Raw genomic sequence first — 15,257 nt, 5'->3', positions numbered from 1 at the left:
CAAATAAGGAAAGTTTCTCATCACCCAAGTTTCAATTGGACCGAAACTTGGAATCATGCAAGTTGTATAGTATGATGAATGAGAACTTTCAGCTTTCGAAAATTAAGACTAATTCCTTGTTCACATGTATATGTGAGTCAAGTAAATGACTAAAGGGATCGAGTACACATTCTTGTGCACTGGTCAAGTCCACCACAAAGATCGATAAGACTATTCGTCATGATTTACTAAAGTTTAGTAAATATGGTTATACTTATAAGTTTAAGTATAATTCTGAGGCATTGGAAAAGTCTCGATGTATGGCAGAACGAAAGAGAAGAATAAAATTAGGCAGAAAGATAAAAGTTTCTCAAATCTGAAAATATGGGAGAGTACTTTAGTATCATGTTTTGTGATCATCTTAATGATTAAATAACCATATCATAATTGGTCTTCTAAGGACATCTTAGTGCATTTTTATGGCTAAGAAGAGGAGTCATGAATTGTTGAAATGGTTAAATCAAGAAGATGAGTCATACCTAGTTCCAAAACAATTCTTAGAGTCATACTCCAAGATTGTAATTTGAGTGACACATCTTAAAGAAGGATTATTAACACTTGTCAAATGTAAGAGTAAAAGTGTCCTACTCTTGTACATTTGAAATTGGTAAGTTGTGATGTTTTGGATAAACAAAGACCAACTAAGGCCAATTGTGTGAAGTGTTTGTCTTGATAAAGAATCCAAACTATCTCTTGAATATTTGGCAAGATAGTCTTATATGTCAAGAGGACAGTGGGAGTCTTAAAGATCCTGAAAAGAATTTCAAGATCTAATCAAGAATAATAATAATAAAAAAACCTATAGTTTAACACTAGAACACGACGTGAGGTTTATAACCTATCGTGTTGACATATTTCTATTTCTGTGCCCATTCCAGTTAAAGTTGGCTTTGCATATGAGTTCTTAGAGTTCTCAGTTGGTTGCATAACAACTTGGAAGCAATGGCAGGCCCTGTACTGCCAGGTGGCAAGAAGTTAAGATTGCATAAGTTCAGTCCATATGAGTTTGGATTTGTCATTATCCTTGTCTTATGACTATGGTTTTGACGATTCACATGGATAATAACACATACACCATAAAATCTAAGGGTCATAAGGTTTCTCTCTGATTCATGAAAATGATGGTGAGGAAACACTTCCACCAAGTAGATTTGAAGCAGATGGCAAAAGGTCTAAACAATTGAGACTATGATTACAGCATCCCTTTTCATAGTTCTGAAATTGTTTAGACACACATGCATGCTATCTAAGGAAAGGTGTATGATTTTGATAAAGTTTTATCAGAGCATCCCGTATCCGAAATCTGAACTTTGGTAAGAAAGTCAATAAAGTATTGATTTCTAGAAGTCCAGCTGATTTCTGAGTACATGTCAAAGCTAGTGGGAGCATAAGTGTTATGCTAATAATCATCATGTTAGTGGGAGCATGATAATTATTGTTAGTGTTGCAAGTTAGCAATGTTAATTATAGAAAAAAAAAGTTTCAATTCGTGAGGCTGCAGGGATTGAAAAAGTTGTTTTGCTATAATTAAGGGAGAGGATATACTTCATTTCAGTTCTAAAGGCTTAGATTGAGACCTTAATCATCTTTAGTCAAGAATATATATATGAATTTCATGTTGGATTGGTTCAACTTAAGGAAATTCTATATATTGCGTTCTTAAAATTCGATTATGATTACGACATCCCTCTTCATAGTCAAATTTTGAAAACATGGCAAATAAAAATATTGTAGCAAAAGACTGGTCTAGAATCATGTCTTTATGTGAGACATCATGAATCGTGTACCATTTTCTTTGGGTACAGGATCGATTGCATGTGCTATAATATTTTTCATTTCTAAATTTTTCCAAATGCCTAGAGGCATTAAGAAGGGAAAAGGTCTAGAATTGGATATGACTAAAATGATTAAGCAATTGTCGAGGACAATCTGAGGTTTACCAAAGATTGGTCGCTCAAGGACAGTTGGAAGTATAGTGCTAATTTTGGAAGGACCATATTGACATATTCTGAAAAAAGGCATCTCTTATTCAGAAGTGATAGTCAAAATGAGAATATGGAGTTGTCTCCATAGGTGGAAGTTATCTGTGTAAGATTAGAAAACTTAATGCAAGAAGCATGTCCAAAGCAATGTACTTTGAATATGAGACTTAGTTTCAATGGAGTTGATCTCCATTGGAATACCTTATAATGACTGTTGACAAGTCTTTGTGACTTTGTACATATTCATTACAGGAGGGTCAGTGCATATAAGTTTAAAATCTAAACAGATTTCGATAAATGATAGGAATTTGAAATTCTCACATTTTTCGATAAGGATTTGGGAGTGTGAAATTAGAATCATTGAAATTATGTTCAATTGGTTTATTTCACATAGTAAGGATCATAGACAAACATAGAGTGCATACTTGGTGTATGGCAAAACTATTGTTTAAGAAAAACATAGTGTACATGCTTGGAGCATGGGACAACTAGTGTTTTTAATTCAAGTATAAAGTTGATAAAACCGAAACCATGAATAATGAGTAATCAGTATGGTGATAAATAAAAGTGTTTATTTATATTCATTGGGTTTGATACCATATTTGATTCATTTATTCTTGTGTTTCAATTTGCATGTTTTGACTTCCAGAATAACTAAGTCGGTCTTCCTGAATGATTAAGTTATTCAAACCATCCACAGTCGGTCATATGTTGGAAGTAGATATGAATCAAGACTGTCATGGGTTGGTTTGTAGAGGTCCAAGTTGGTGGACAAAGTGGTGCTACAACACTCATGAGTGCTCATAAGTTCTGAGTATTGGATTCAACCCGCGCTCATTTGAATCACTTCATGGATTTTATCACGAGTGATCATGAGACGATAATATCTTATATTCTTAAAACCTAGAGATATGACTTGTTACTATGAGTTGGTTATACATTGATTTCACGAAAACGCATTGGTAACTCGATGTTATAAAACGTGCCTTTGTGTATGATTCAACAAGTAGTAGAACAAGCCATATGAGTCGAAGTTTATCCATTCCTTTTACCTTGGGGATAAAAGCGATATCTGTGGGCCCCTCGATGATTTAGCGATGACACATGTGAGTGCTTGGCCAAGCCAGGACTGATTTGATTTGTTCAATCAGTCAGTCATCATGAATCGAAAATCGGGAAACAACAAATGGACAGAGAGAATGATTATAATCCATGTCTCAGTCCATATGATATCTAGAATGGAGGAATATATGAGCCCTTATCTAATGGACAAGTCATTGACAAGGTCAGAGTTCGACAGCGGCTTTAAGAGCTACGATTGCCAGTTAGGTTTTGAAGTCATACTCAATAATAGTTTTAGACTTATCCAAGTGGGAGACTGTTGGATTAATGTCTAAGTCCATAACTATATTTGGTATGTACTTGACCCGACCGGCCATGGTCCATTTGGGTTGCACTTCACCGGCACAATTTATATGGATAGTCTTTTGAGAATAGTATATTTATGATTTATATTAATATATTATAAGTTCTAATATATTAATATGGAATCATATTATTTAATTAGTATTGATCAAGAATTAATTTAGAATTAATTAAGTGATCAAAAAGAACTAATTAAATATGGACTCTTATATATATGGAATGGGCCAAGTTCATTTAGGTTGGGCTAAGCTTTCATGGATGGTCCATGGAGCTTTTAACCCATGGATCCTATGTAAATGAAAGGTCATGAGTATTACGGTTTACATGGATGTAACCCTAATCCTCCATAATATATAAAGGGGTCCTTGGCTCACAAAATTGGCACAAGTGTGTGAAAATAAGAGTGGGCCGATTTTAGTGTGCATACATATTCTCTCAAGTTCTTCTAAGGTGTTTTGGTGATTTGTGATTCCATTTGAGGCTTCCACACTATTGGGGCTAAGCTTTTAAAGCTTGAAGACATCAAGCTACATCAAAAGGTATGTCATCTAACTAGAACTTTGTAGTATAGGTGCTTCATTATATGCTAGTTAGGATGAAACCTTGGAATAGTTAATATTTGCATGTATAATAGAGAAAACATAGATCCAAGGTTTATAGGGTTGCTTGTACACCATAGGAGTGTTAGAATGCTCAAAACCCAACAATAAGTTCCTTTTTCCATATGGGAACCTCCAACGACTTCAGCATGCCATGAGGCATCTAGTTCTCGGCCTTGACCATCCGGCAGGCCAAGCACCTCTTGAAATAGCATGCTATTTCTTTCTTCATGCACGACCACCAGTAACTATGTCTCAAATCCCGATACATGTTGGTGGCTCCAGGGTGTATCGAAAACCTAGACTTGTGTGCCTCCTACAGTATAGTCTGCCTGATCCCACCAAATTTTGGCACCCATACCCGACCATACCGGTTGAATAATCCCCGAATGTAAATAATAAACCTATTAATCTTACCCATGAGTCTCTCCTATTTCTAATTCTCCTTCTTGACTCCCCCATCCCGAGCCTCTCTAATCAAATCCAACAATGGTGAATCAATCGAAATCCTCATACATAGGCTCTCAATAGTAGGACTAGCCGTCTTGTGGCTCAAAGCATCAACGGTCACATTTCATTTACCTGCGTGATACAAAATCTCGTTGTCATAATCCTTGACCACGTCAAGCCACCTATGTTGTCTCATGTTCAGATTCGGCTGATCCCTGAGATATCTCAAACTCTTATGATCAGTGTAGATAGTACACCGGACCCCATACAAATAATGCTGCCAAACCTTGAGAGCAAGTACCACTGCTCCCAACTCCAAATCATGAGTCGAATAATGAGCCTCATGCGTCTTTAACTGTTGATAAGCATAAATAATAACCGTACCTTGTTGCATAAGAACTACCCTTAGGTCGGTGATGGATGCATCACAAAATACCACAAAATCCTCAACACCCTCAGGGAGGGTCAACACTGGGGCCTCACATAACTTCTGTCTCAGTGTCTTAGATGCAACCTGCTGCTCAAGCCCCTAGTGGAAATCCATGCTCTTCCTCGTCAGACAATCTTGGGAAGTCATGAATAAGTCTCCAATAATACCTTGCTAATCCCAAGAAACTCCTGATATCCGAGGGAGACTTTGGAACCTCCCACTGCATCACGACCTCAATCTTGGCCGGATCAACCAAAATCCCATTCTGGTTAACAAGTTTCCCCAAGAACGAGACCTCTCGTAACCAAAACTCTCACTTCGAGAACATGGCATACAACCGTTCTCGCCTTAAAACACTCAGAAGCTCTCGAAGGTGCTCCTTATGTTGCTCCATGGTCTTGGAATACACCAAGATATCATCAATGAAAACAATGACTGATCGATCGAGCATTGTCCTGCATACCCGATTCATCAAATCCATAAATGTCACAGGCGTATTGGTGAGCCAAAATGACATCTCTACGAAGTTGTAAAGACCATAAAGAGTATGGGTAACGGTTCTTCATCTTCAACTTGGTGAGCCAAATCGAACTTGGAGAACCAAGATGTACCCTACAAATGATCGACGAGGTCATTAATTCGTGGAAGTGGGTAACGGTCCTTCATCTTCAACTTGTTCAACTCCCAATAATCAATTCACATTCGGTGTGAACCATCCTTCTTCTTGTCAAAAAAAAATCAGTGCTCCCCACGGTGAACTCCTCGGTCTAATAAACTGCTTGCCCAATAGCTCTTAAAGCTGTGAGAACAAATCCAACATCTCAGGTGGTGCCAATTGGTACAACGCCTGAGCAATCGGGGCTGCACGTGGAACCAAAAATCGATCCTAAACTCAACCTGCCTCTCAGGAGGCACACCGGGCAACTCCTCCGGGAACACATCTGGAAATTCTCTAACAACAGGCACATCTGAAACCGACACCTACTTTCCAGCTCGAGTATCAACCACATACGCAAGATAACCATAGAACCATGGTGAATATACTGTCGAGCCCTGGCAACAGAACAAAAGGCTGACCAAAGCCTGGTACCCTCTCCATAAATAACCAGTTCTCCCAAACATGGGGTTTGAAATACCACCCGTTGACACTCACAGTCAATCATAGCCCCAAACCTGCTTAGCCAATCCATCCCTACTATCACGCACACTTCCCCCATGGGGATAAGAATCATATCAATCGGAAAGGCACCCCAAAAATCTACAAGACACAACCCTGATAAACGCTTGATGCAGGAACCTCATTTTCGTTAGCAATAGAAACCCACAACAGGCACTCCAACTCTCCAAGAGTCATATCAAAACTCCTACTGAAGGACCGAGATACAAAGAACTGACTCGCACCCGAGTCAGAAAAGCACAAGAGCAGGCAAAGAGTTCATTAGGAAGGTATCTAATAGAATCATAAACATAAGCATACCATAAAATAACTAACAGAATAATATTTTGGTCAAAAATTACACAAGTATAAATCAACCAAATTGAATGAGAGGCTGTGATGTTCTAATTGTGCAATAGAGAAAGGTAAAGAGAAGGACACAAATGTTTACAAGGAAACCCTTGATCCTTGCTAGGATCTCCGGCAAAAAACCTTGGGAGGTGATAATGATCACCTGTCTTGATAAAGTTATTAATATAAAATGATGATTACAGAGAGTATTTCAGTAATAACAATTGAAAAAGTTCGTAGAGTAAGCTAAGAGTAGGTAGAGTCTGTCGTGTGTGAGATACATGTGTCAATTTATAGTCTAAACTAGCCAACAAGATGTCCAATATTCTCGGGATCCTCTATTACCAACTTTGTAAACGTTGTTTGACTTGGTATTCCCGGTCTTTAGCATAGTTGAGACGACTCTCTGTTGAGAATAAGTCTTCTCTTGACTATTTATGCACATGTGTTAATTAAGAACAAAAAATAAACGTTATAAATCTTAGTAAATAAAAATAATGGTAATCTTGAGATAGTTGAGGATCCTGAATATCTGATGAGGTTTGAGGTTCATGAATGCTTTGAGGTTCCTGGCCCTAACAATTCCCCCCAAGTCATTCCTGAAAATATAGGAGTTAATTTCGAGAATATTAAAGGGATAACTTAAAAATAAATTACAAATAGGAGATGAAGAAGAGTTTTGTCACACCCCCGAACCAGACGGCGGAAACGTCCGAGGGCTCGTGTGACTTAAATTGAAATATCATCACAATGAATATTCATGAAACATAACATAAACATCACCATGCATTAATACATTACAACCGTCATTGTTCACATCAAGTACATTGTTTACATTACATAATCCCAAACATAAATTGTTTATCAAATGACATCACACAAAAGACATTCAGACACACGCTTGATAATTCTTCATTCTAACGGTTACCTGAGAACACAAGTTATTTTGAAAACGGTCAACATATATAATGTTGGTAAGTTCATTAGTAGGTTTGATATGAAAATGTTTTGTATTGTTTGTAAAACCCAGAAAATCCGATATTTTCTGAAACAGAAATTGTTTACGAAAAAGGTGTGATGATCCATAAGTATATGTGTGAATGATTTCAAAACATGTAAAAGTGAAATGTTTTTCATAATAGTTTCTTGTATTATAGTTGTTGTAAGTAAAAGTGAATAATTTTGTTCCCTCGGAAAACCCGATGTTTTCCGATATAAATAATATGATAGTTTTGTATTATTGTATCGTCACAGCATATGAACATGATTTCCCAATTATTACTTGGATGGTAATGGATCTCTATGTGAGTCGTTATAACCATGCATAATAATGACTAAATCTCCTGTCTTGGCATTCTAGCGAATGCCGGTCTTGAATTAAGATTTTGTCACCCTAGACTGGCCGAGTCTAACTATAGCGAACATCTTAGGTGTGGGGGAGTCACCCCCGTATAGATCTATACACACACACTCTCTCTCTCTCTCTCTCTCCCTCCAGGAGACTTTGATTATAACTACAGACTACGACCGAAACTTATTGGTTTTGCCCGTTATTTCTCACTAATCCAAAAGAAATTGAATAACATTGTTTTACAACCCGATTTATGTTTACTTGAATAAAGGTAAGCCTAACAGACGAAGAGAGGAGGACTACGGAGGCCCACTAACTTTGTATGTTATTACAGGTTGTCGAGTATGCTACGGACACGTTATAGCCCATTAAGCATATTATGAACGTTTAAGGTCTTATTAGCATAACAAGTGGACCATTAAGGCCCAATAGCATGTTAAAGCTGATAAAGGCCAACTGGGTATGTAATTGGGTCACCGGAAGCCCAATAAACATGTGTGATTATATTGGGCCCAATAATCATGATATTGGGCCATAAATGCCCAATAGAATGAATAGAAGATATTTGAGCCCAACCATTGAATCATTTAAAATTTATTGATCTTAAGTTCATAATGTAGCTATTTTTTGTAGGTGAGATGTTTATTCGAAGTGTTAAAATGTTTTGACGTTTGATTTATAACGAAGCTTGGTTATATATATATATATATATATATATATATATATATATATATATATATATAGAAAAGTGAATATACCCTTGAGGTATATAATATTAAGTACCCAAATATTAAACTACGGCGTTTTAATAGAAACTAACTTCACAAGCTTTTCCCATTTGCCTCTCTGATCGTGTAAATGTATCTTCCTCTGTGACTGCTTCTCCATCATCATCCACATCAGCTTCTCTAAGTAGAAAACGGAGTACGGATCCTGAAGATGAGGTTTACGTCGACAATCTTCATTCTCATAGATGTTATCTCAGCGAGGTAAGTTGTTTATATTTTAAAGGCATGAAATTCGGACGGATTATGAGGATCAGGTGAATAATGTCTGATTTGTGACCTATATTCACGATTGTGTGAGATCGTACACCTTAAATCTTGTCCCGCAAAGTTTTAATCGGGTCGTCACTTGCAAATATGACTGGATTTACCATCTTTTCTAGTATATCAGAATAAACTTACTAGAATTTGGGGGTAAAGTAGATGAATTCGATGAATGAACCTTTTAAGCATCTTGGGAAAAATGATCGATGATATACTTGGATTCTCATGGCTATATCAATTACATCCCCCACCCACAATTACTTATCCAAATTTGGCGACTTCAACTATTTAATAAATGAAAATGACTTTGGTGCTTTGCTATGGAAGCTGAACTAAAGCCTAGGCTGTTAACTATTTGGCTATTGGATCTGTGAAATAATATCTCAACTGTAGGAGATGATGCAGTTGTTATTATTCTGTATCTATAATTGATGATCCTTTTCTTATTTAGGTGACAAAAAAACATTGAAATTGTCATTCATTATATCATCTATTTGATAAGGAAAATAATGGAGTGTAACTAAGATATTGTGGGATATATTGTGTAGATAATGGCTTCCAGCTTAAATGGGCTATCAGTAGGAGACTCCCTTCCTTAAAACTTGATGGATTCTCCAGCAAGATCTGACATCCAACAAGATCTAACAACATGTTTTATCTAAGGTAAACAATCTCTCACTCTATTTGTTTTATCATCAAGAAAGAATGAATGAAACTCGAATTTGATAAAAAAAATTTGGTTTTTTGATGTCAGGGATGAACTGTTATTGCAATATTCACCAATGACAGAAGACTTGGATGAATGTAGATACTGTGAAAGCAACACATGCTCACCATCACCATCAAAGCATTCATAATAACAAGTTTTTTTAAAATCAGCAAACTTTAAAAAATCTTATCACCTGTAATAAGACCTTTTTCAAGTTGAGTTTTCTTCATAAAGACTTCTTAATTAACAAGATTATGGAGAAAGCTTTTTCAATGATTGTCTTTGTTTTTATTATTATAAATTTGTAAACAATTATAGTTGTTGGTGCAATGAAGGAGTTTGTAAACTATGGAATTCGTGATAATCTTTGTATGTTTTTTTGCTCTTTGATTTCAAATATATGTTTGTTGGGTTAATGTGAGAAACAGAAACATAGTTTTATTGATTTATGCCATTTGATTGTTGGTTTATTTGTCGTAATAGTTGGTGCTTTTTAGCTTATTGAATATGTTGTTTATGGGACTATATCTTGAAATGCCAGAAATGATTTTGATTAATACTGTTGGCTACTATAAAATAAAATAACAAAAAACAGCTGACATAAATGAATTTGATTAATAAGATTACAAAATGCATCCAATTACAAATAGAATTACAATGTACAAAAGAACCATATGAACCAAATGAAGAATCAACATATTAAAACCTAAAACACCCCTTATTCCCCTTCCAAGTTCCTACTCCAATCCGACTTTAACCAGAGTAGAAATGAATTATTACAATTCTGCTTCACAAAAGACAGTTTTACCCCTGTCAACTTTGAATACTTATGCCATATCTTCTCATTCGGTGTCCCAAGTGTCTTAAAAATCTTATCAATCTGCTCTATCTCCCTATTCCCATAAAAAACAGCTTCTTTGACAACAACTCCCCCATTATACAACCCGGAAACCTCATGTCAATGGCAGTTGTGTTATGTTTCATCCCTAGCAAAACCTCAAGTGTCGTGTACCAAAGTGTCACCATTAACACAGTATACGTCTTCAATGGATTCTCGTATTGTCTTGACATACCGAAATCACAAATCTTTAAATCACCATTTTTCTCCAAAACCAAGTTTGACGTCTTTGAATCTTTATGAATCACTCAATTGTCATGAAGAAAAGATAAACCTTGACGAAGTTGGATCATTAGACGTCAAACATCACTTTTACTAAATGGTTTCTTTGTTTTTTCTATGTATCTTTTGAGTTTTTGATCCATGTATTGTTTGCCTTTTTTGAATGATAGCAACAACAAAAGGATAAAAGGACTTCTGATAAACATTGAAATGAAATAAAACTGAAAGACGGAAGTACCCCTATAAGGTCTCCAAAATGCATTCCTCATTCATCTTGTTGGCATTATGTCAAACACCTGGTGGGTGCAAGTTAAACTTTCATAATTCCCCTATATCAAAACAATAATTTCACCCAAATTACACCTACTGAATCAAGCCATAATGCTTTATTGAAATCTCCAGGTTTAGTACTAGAAGGCACGATACCAGCCACTTTAGAAGTCAATTGATCAAACATATAATATTAAGTGTCTCTATCTAATCCATTCATCTTTAGGTCTTTGAGAGATAAAGCTTTGATTCCACTTTCTTCTTTGATTAAGAATTTCATGAAATTTCCACTCCACAACCCAAGAGCGACTGAAGCAACCGATGGTACAAAGTAAACATCTTTACGGACAAGCCATGGTCGTGAAATAAGGTAGATGGTGAACCCATTCAATGGAACCATGGTCATTGACGGGAGATGCCTTGAACCTGAGAAATAAAACAAAAAAATGTTCCTGAGATTAATCAAGAACCGATGTTCTGGAATTAGTTATATGAAATAAGAAAGAATCAATTTTTGGCAAAGAATCAAGAAAGACATGTTAGGGACGAAGTAAATAAAGAAAGAATCAGGTACCGAGATAAATCATACTCCTTAATCAAACGACATAGTTTTAATTTTTCGGGTACCTATCTTATATACCTTTAAGGGTATATTCACTTTTCCCATATATATATATATATATATATATATATATATATATATATATATATATATATATATATATATATATATATATATATATTTAAAACCATGCGTTATAAACTTAATATTTTTAACCCAAAAATTTAATATTCGTCTAATTGGCCCAAAAACATTTAGTTTGACCATTTCAGCTTTATCTATAAAAATGACACTTTTAGTCCCATTTTATGAAAATTGACATTTTTGGTCCTTAAACCGTTTTTCTTGACGTCTTAGACCCAAACTTTATTTGAAATAATAAATTCAGCCCAAAACTATTGTATTTTCCATTTCCAGCCCTTAGTTGAAAAAAGTTTACACTTTTGGCTCAATTTCCGTAAGTTTTACAATTTTGACCCCAAAGTCGAAAACTCTGCATTTTTAGTCCAATTTTTACATCAAAGTCATTTTCTGCCCTTAAAACAGTTTTATTCACGTTTCAAACTAATAGTTTGTTAAATTTTCCATTTCAGCCCCTCAAATACTTTATTTTTCGCAACCTTGGGCCCAAAACTCGTAAGGCCCAAATTTAAAGCCCATTAAGCTAAAATTTATATTTTTGACCCCTAGACAAGTGTTATTTTCATAAAATTTAGATTTCTATGTAAATAGTACCATTTTGTCCTTATAAAACCGAAAATATCATATTTTACCCAAACTTTTATTATTTTTGCAAAAATGACACTTATAAGGATTTTGACTTTGTTTTCACTTCTTGAACCTAAAGATCCTTAGATCTTTGAAGTAAGTTGTTTATTATGTACATTGTTTATGTATTCTTCACACTTTAGCCATATATTTCAAAATTTAGCAAATAATATCATATTTTCACAACATAAACCAAAGAAATCACATATAACAAGCATACACACATAGATCAACACATAGTACTTGTATTCTCCCCCAAAAACAAGTAAAAACCAAAAACAATGGGGTATGAACTCACCTTGGATTTGTCGGTTCGGTTTTGGAGAAAGAAATGGAAGAGATTGATGTTATTTTCGGCCCTAGCAAGCTTCTTGAGAGGACTTTGGTTTAGATAGCTTCTAAGGAGTAGATCACGAAAATTGCATGAGTTAGGAAGAGGTTTTTGATGAAATAAGGAAACTAGGTCATGGATCCAAACAACAACTTACCAAAGATGATGATTCTTATGGAAGAACCTCCTTGAAATGTCCAAGATCTCGAAATTTTTGATGGAAAGAGGAGTGTTCTTTGAGAGATTTGGGAGTGTATAAAAGTGAAGTATGTGTGGATGTGTTTGTTTCTTGCTCTCGGCCGTGAGTAGAAGAAGCGAGAAGAGGGAAGAGAAATAGATGAAGTGATAAGTGCATGGGGAGGAGAGAAGTCTTGCATGGAAATCCAAAATGTAAAAATGATGTGTCTTGCCCTTATAATTCTACATTTCCCCCTTTTTTATCATTTGGGACGAAATGGGCTAAAGAGAGAGGGAAGGAAAATCACTTTGGCCCATTCTTGGCTTTGCTCGAAAACACAAGGTCCAATAAGAGGTTTTCGGCCCATTGGGCCCTTAGGGTGGTTCACGGCCCAATTTGCATAAAAGAATGAATATTATGGCCCATTAGGACTTATTAGATTTGTTATGGCCCAACAAGGCCCATTAAAGGTAAACTAATTCATTTTAGGCCCATTATAACCCAAAATGTTAAGTTTCATGCAAGTGGTCTAATTAGAGCCCATTTAAGGGTCCTGAGCCCAACATAGTCAAATTGGAGGCTTATTGGTTCATTAGGCCCAATAAGAAAATCCTAGTCCATAATGGACTTAAACCGGGATTTTTAGTGTTTCCAATCTTTTGCTGACCATTTGAAATTTTTGCATAGGGTGATTGATGGAACTTTGGTGTTATTGAATAAACATCATGTATACTTTCAAGTTTTAGTCACAATTGTTATCATTGTTAATGTTTACAAAAGCATTAGAATTCCTAGTTGTGACATCATCCCCCCGGTATAGGGAATTTCGTCCCGAAATTCTTTTTGAAGCTAGATTTGAGAACGCGAGAAAAAGGTGAGGGTACTTTTGCTTCATCTGGTCTTCGCGTTCCCATGTGAATTCCGGTCCACGTTTTGCGTTCCACCGAACTTTCACAATCGGAATGCGACTTTGCTTAGTACGCTTCACTTCACTGTCCATGATTTCAACTGGTTCCTCGATGAACATGAGATTCTCGTTGATTTCGATTTCTTCCAATGGGATTACAAGAGTTTCGTCGGATAAGCACTTCTTCAAATTGGAAATATGGAACACGGGGTGTACACTGCTGAGCTCACCAGGTAGCTGCAGCCTATAGGCTACTGGACCGATTCGGGCAAGAATCTCAAATGGCCCAATGTACCGTGGGTTTAGTTTTCCCCGTTTCCCGAAACGAATCACCCCTTTCCAGGGAGAGACCTTTAACAACACCCGATCCCCGACTTGAAATTCCAAGGGCTTTCGCCGTTTATCAGCATAGCTCTTCTGTCGGTCTCGTGATGCTTGAAGTCGAGCTCTGATTTGAACTATCTTCTCTGTCGTCTCATGTATGATTCCTGGTCCTATTAATGCATTGTTTGGTGTATGTCCTCTTGCTAGCTGAGTGTCACCTACCTCAGCCCAACACAACGGTGATCTATATTTACGCCCATATAATGCTTCAAAAAGAGCAACTTTGATGCTTGTGTGATAACTGATGTTGTACGAAAACTCAATTAAAGGTAAGTGGGTATCCCACGACCTTCCGAAGTCTATCACACATGCTCGAAGCATATCCTCAAATGTTTGAATGGTTCGCTCACTTTGACCATCCGTTTGTGGGTGGTAAGCAGTGCTCATGTCGAGTTGTGTTCCCATAGCTTTCTGAACTGATTGCCGAAAGCGTGAAGTGAATCTACTATCTCGATCTGAGATGATAGATATTGGTACTCCATGGAGTCTCACAATTTCCTTGATGTAGATTCTCGTCAATCGTTCCATCTTGTATGATTCCTTTATTGGCAGGAAATGAGCGGATTTTGTCAACCTATCAACTATTACCCATATGGCGTCCAATCTATCCGTTGTCTCGGGTAATTTGGTCACAAAGTCCATGGTAATCCTTTCCCATTTCCACTCGGGTATTACCGGCTGTTGTAATAGTCTCAAGGGCATCTAATATTGTACCTTCACTTTAGCGCAAGTGAGGCACTTGCTAACGTAAGTGGCAATTTCTGCCTTCATGTTAAGCCACCAATAATGTTGCTTGATATCCAGGTACATTTTTTCTGAACCCGGATGGATGGAGTATCGTGTCTTATGGGCCTCATTCATGACTACCTCTCTGAATCCCCCAAGATTAGGAACCCAAATTCGGTTCATGAAATAATATGCTCCATCCTCCTTGACTTTGAAGTTCTTTTCCATTCCACGTAACGCTTCGCTTGTTCTGTTTTCTGTCTTCATGGCATCAAACTGTGCTTCTTTGATTTGCGAGGACAGATGGGATTGAATGGTTATTGAAAGAGTTTTCACACGATGATTTGAGTATTCTTTCCGACTCAAGGCATCTGCTACCACGTTAGCCTTGCCTGGGTGGTACTTGATTTCGTACCCATAATCGTTTAGCAGCTCAACCCATCTTCGCTGCCTCATGTTTAACTCCTTTT

The 15,257-nt window shown here is 36.5% G+C and overlaps 1 long non-coding RNA gene and 1 pseudogene across 2 annotated transcripts; one reads left to right on the top strand and one right to left on the bottom strand.

Moving 5' to 3' along the window:
* Positions 1 to 8,597: 8,597 nt before the first annotated feature.
* Positions 8,598 to 9,913, top strand: LOC145109702 (uncharacterized). Its single transcript, XR_013709155.1, has 3 exons — positions 8,598 to 8,772; positions 9,381 to 9,495; positions 9,587 to 9,913. It is a non-coding gene; the product is annotated as an uncharacterized LOC145109702 (long non-coding RNA).
* Positions 9,914 to 10,137: 224 nt separating this feature from the next.
* On the bottom strand, positions 10,138 to 11,528 carry LOC145109694 (cyclin-dependent kinase G-2 pseudogene; annotated as a pseudogene). The gene is made up of 2 exons (XR_013709151.1): positions 11,506 to 11,528; positions 10,138 to 11,383 (listed from the first exon to the last, which is right to left on the bottom strand). The product of XR_013709151.1 is annotated as a cyclin-dependent kinase G-2 pseudogene (transcript).
* Between the last annotated feature and the right edge of the window lie 3,729 nt (positions 11,529 to 15,257).

This window comes from Lactuca virosa, chromosome 1 (genome assembly GCF_052849685.1).
Source record: "Lactuca virosa cultivar CGN04683 chromosome 1, Lactuca_virosa_CGN04683_v6, whole genome shotgun sequence".
Classification (NCBI taxonomy): Eukaryota; Viridiplantae; Streptophyta; class Magnoliopsida; order Asterales; family Asteraceae; genus Lactuca; species Lactuca virosa.
This window is presented reverse-complemented; position numbering and strand designations above follow the sequence as displayed.